A 5,150-nucleotide genomic window follows, 5' to 3' on the forward strand; every position below is an offset into this window, starting at 1 on the left:
ATCTGTTATCTGCGTGCACGGCAGCTGTTTGAGACTGCACGGCACATGGGTCTTAGACCTGGAATTATGTGGTTCCTAGGCCAATAGGTTATGATGTTAAATCAATCATTCTTAATGTTCCAACAATTCTCTTTTTAAAATGACAACCTTTTGTACAATAAAATTCATCATCATTTTCCACATAACCAAATGAGACTTCAGTGCCTGTAATTGCCAGCAATCTTGGTGCTACAGACCCTTTATATTTTCTTAACACAACACAGGTACAAGATTTGCATACACCTCTTTGGTTATTTATCAATTCAAACTGGTTATCAGCATTAGAACATATCTTGGCCATGCGCCACTTTTATAAAACGGCTCTATTTTCTCAACAAACACACATCAGTATTTGCACAATTTAAAAGTTTTCTGCATACTTGATTAATTCCCCCTGTGCACTTGTGACAAATTATCTGAAATTATTTACCCACAATTCAACAATATAACATAATTCAACAATATAACACAATTCAACAATATAACATACATGTATGGTACCTTAAAAAAATTTCTTCTGACTGACGCTGGGCTCTTTAAGATATTCTCTGACCTTCTCGACTGGACTTCCCCTTGATTTACACAAGAAGCGCTGAGTTCAAGTGAGCAGGTAGAAATCTACACAGTAAATCTCACTTACCGGTTTTGTTTGTTATCAGCGGTTCCTGAAAGAGCAGAGGATTTATTGCCAGTGGAGGAGATGCTGGAATATCCCGGACGAGATCCCCAAAATGATAAGGTATGTTAACAATAGGTCTGATTATGAACTCTCTTCAGTCATCAGTCAGAATGCTGTTTCCCTTAGCAACCGGTTGGAGATCAGTGAATGAATAAGTGACACCGGATCATTGTGTAACCTAAGCAGTTCATAGTTGATCTGTTTGGGGGCCGTCATGGCTTTATTATTTATAGCTTGAACACAAAGGGTTTATGCTTGCCAATATATTTAGCCAATCAGAATACACCATGTATGTCTTGAAAATACATCGATTGTTATACAATGTTAGAAGTGGCAACTAGGACAGCCTTGAAAATGGTTATTGTTTCGTTTATCAGTCTTTCGGACATAAACTCAAAAGATTTCTTTCTTTATTCTTCTCAATTAGCCTTGGATATATCTGGTGTTGCTTTGTCCGTCCTAGATACATTTCCAATACATTTAATGTTGCATTTGTCTTGTACAAGTCATGCCTTAAAACAAGATTATTCAGCAAATACAACATTCTGACCAGCTCTGCACATTTTTCTTAAGGACATATCAACTAATTTTGTGATTAACAGTAAATATCTTAATAAATGCGAAAAACGTGAATCAATATATATATATATATACTAAACTGCGGAAGCTCCTACACTATCAGTACCAACCAATCAGCGCCTGTCCTATTTAAAACACAGCCTGTAAAATGACAGTTATGATCGGATTGGTTAGTACTTTATCTCTCTCTCCATTTTATCTGTCTCCAAGCTTTGATAAATCTCCCCCTCAGTATAAACTGTATCTTATAGAACTATGGATATTTAGGTGTCTTCTGCACTGCCCCAGGGGAGGGGAGGGGAGGGGGGGGGGCATATCAGGTGTTCTTGCCCAGATGTGGAGGAAGCATTGACGTTATCTTTCAGTGCTATGTGCTGCAATTGATTCTTGGCCAACCCTCCAGATTTTCTGGCTACAAGAAACGTGCGGATGCCACCTGTTCCTTTATAATACACCATTCAGCTCTTTAAGCAATGTTTCCCAAACTTAGGCCTCAAAAGCAGTCCTGGTTTTAAGGATATCCAGGCTTGAGCACAGGTTCTTGAGTCTTTACACCGTAATTATGAAGAAAATGGGTGTGTGTATATGTATATATATATATATATATATATATATATATATATACACACACACACGGCGGGCACTTTGTGTTTAGGTTTTGGATCCTCGCTCGTGTTTTGGCTCTGGATTAGTTTTACCATAACCACCCTTTCGGGGTTTGGGTTTGGTTTTGGATCTGGATGTTTTTTGAACCCCCCCACAAAAACAGCTAAAATCACAGAATTTGGGGATAATTTTGCTCCTACGGTATTATTAACCTCAATAACATTAATTTCCACTCATTTTCAGTCTATTCTGAACACCTCACAATATTGTTTTTAGGCCAAAAGGTAGCACCGAGGTGGCTGGATGACTTTGCTAAGCGATACAAGTGTGTAGCACAAACACCTGGCCCATCTAGGAGTGGCGCGCAGTGGCTGAATGTCGAAAGTGGCCCGCAATTTTTCAGGCCACCAACAGCATCTCCTGCACGCCCCTGTAATTTTTAAATGATGTAATGCATGCACAATATTGGTGGACTTATACGGCAGTACCCCTGGACTTATATGGCTGTACCCCTGGACTTATACGGCTGCAGCACTGGACTGGACTTATACGGCAGTACCCCTGTACTTATACGGCAGTACCTCTGGACTTATACAGCAGTACCCCTGGACTGGACTTATACGGCTGTACCCCTGGACTTATACGGCTGCACCACTGGACTGGACTTATACGGCAGTAACACTGGACTTATACAGAAGTATCCCTGGACTTATACGGCAGTATTCCTTGACTTATACAGCTGCACCACTGGACTGGACTTATACGGCAGTACCCCTGAATTATGGCAGCACAGGACACCACCACTGGACTTATTGCAGCACAGGACACCACCACTGGACTGATGCAGCACAACACAGCACCACTGCACTGGAAATATACAGCAGATGCACTGGACACCACCACTGGACTTATGGCGGCAGAGGACACCACCACTGGACTTATGGCAGCACAGGACACCACCACTGGACTGATGCAGCACAACACAGCACCACTGGACTTATACAACAGCACTGTACTTAGGGCAGCAGAGGACACCACCACTGTGACTGGACTGATGCAGCACAAGACACCACCACTGGACTGATGCAGCACAAGACAGCATTGGAATGACACATAAGAGCAGGTCGCCACCCCATGCGCCACTGAGGAGACACGTCCTCTCGCTACACTCTCCAATTCTGGAGTGAAAATGGTGGCGACGCGTGGCTCCTTATATCGAATCCAAAACCCGCGAGAATCCGACAGTGGGATGATGACATTTTGCCTCGCTCTGGTTTCTGAGTCTGGCAGGAAGTCCCGAGCCGGACTCGGAATCGGGCTTGGGACGTGATGTTCGGTAGGGTTCGGTTCTCAGGGAACTGAACCTGCTTTTATATATATATATATATATATATATATATATATATATATACACACACACACACATATACATACATACATACATACATACACCATGAAAATAGACATTGGGCCAGCTTCAGCGATGGACACTAAATGCACCAGCAACACCAGCTGACACAACCCCCGTTTTCTGTAGATCTGCCCTTTGCCACCCCTACCCCGCCGCCAAACAGCTGCAGCACCCACTACAGATACTGCGCATACGCAGACAGACAAACATCGGAGATGTATGTAAACCATCAGGTAGTATGCGTACATTCCCGAGTGAGGCCCATTGTTTGGCGTTATCCAGGTATTCCACTCACGCTTTCTTTAGAAGTAAAGTTTGTCCACTGGATTCTATTACAGGGAGCTACAGCTCCTCCTACATTATAGGACAGTTCATGGAGGGATCGGTTTCATGTCAGAAAGCTGAGACAGCGGTCATGAGTTCCTGTGATGAATCCTCCAATGTAAACCGTATTATCTGCATAGCAAGTCTGCACAGCTGTCAGTCAGTCTGTGTCTGCTCGTAGTGCTGGGCCACACATAGCGGCCAAGCAGGTCCAGTTCAGCGGGACCCGCTTGGCCGCAAGGAGACTGCACATGGGCGCTTATGCAGGCGCCCACACATGAGCGGCAGTCCCGCCACCGCCTCCAACCGTAGGACAGGACGGCGTGATTTCATAGTGAGCTGCACTGAAATCCCGCATGTCACTGGCCGGATCCTGTTCTGCGGATCTGTGTGCACACAAACCACCCCCCCACTATGTGTGGCCCAGCACTTAGGGAAGCGCCTCCCTCTTTACACAGGCTTACCATGCTATCCCTTTCCACCGGGACACTCATGAATTACACAGCTTCAGTGGCTGCTGACTTTAAGTCTGCATTTCACCTGGATTTAATCAGCCACAGAACCTGTGTATTTCATGAGTGTTCCGGTATAAAGGGATAGTATGGTAAGCCTATCCATATACAGCAACCTGTTGTATAACGTGAAAGAGAGCTTAAAGGAGATATGACGCTAGGTAGATAAATTCCTGAGAGTTCATGTACAGTATATTTTTCCGCCCAGTGACACAGTGTCTTGGATATATATTACTTTTCAGTAGTGGCGTTGTGTACTCTATAAGACAAGTAAATGGATCTACAGTATAGTGCCACCTGGATCTTTATTTAGTCTACAGAACTTCCCTCTAGGCAACCATACCATGAGTCTTCATCAAGAAATATTTGCGGCTTTTAACTATTTTCGCCAGAGTCCCCAGTGTCTCATCCAGTAACTTCAAAGAACTTGTGTGTATCTTGTTGAAGCTGAATCACCGGTAATTTAGCAACGTCCTCCTTCCCGACATAGAACTATGGTTTCCACAGATGAGTCACAAATCTCCAGCCTGTCTGACAACTGGAAGGGTCTGCGGGATCTAGTCCCTGTGGGTATTGGCCACTAAATCCTCATCTGGGTTATGGCAACAGTCTGACAGATTGTTTGATGTGTACAACTGTCTCCATATGATCGCTTCATGTCTGGCCTTACCTCCATGAGACAGAGCAACAAACCCTGCAACCATACACAGGGCAGTTAAACGGTGCTCTTAAATAAGCAGAATGTCGGCAGTACTCCCTCATTATCCTGCAAACTGCCCTCAAACCAGCAGCTTCTAAGTAGAGGTGCCACGTGGTTACTCTCCTTACCACAGATGCTACTGTACTTGGGAGGGGGAATCTTTAAATTACAAGAACGAGAAATAATTTATTTAGAAACCATAAGATTCCTTTTCAAATGTGTAAGACTGACCCTGCTACTGTAGTGTACATACATTTACACGTTCTCTGTCATACCTTATACAGAACATGGGCCCAGTAC

The sequence above is a fragment of the Pseudophryne corroboree genome, chromosome 11 (assembly GCF_028390025.1).
Source record: "Pseudophryne corroboree isolate aPseCor3 chromosome 11, aPseCor3.hap2, whole genome shotgun sequence".
Lineage (NCBI taxonomy): Eukaryota > Metazoa > Chordata > Amphibia > Anura > Myobatrachidae > Pseudophryne > Pseudophryne corroboree.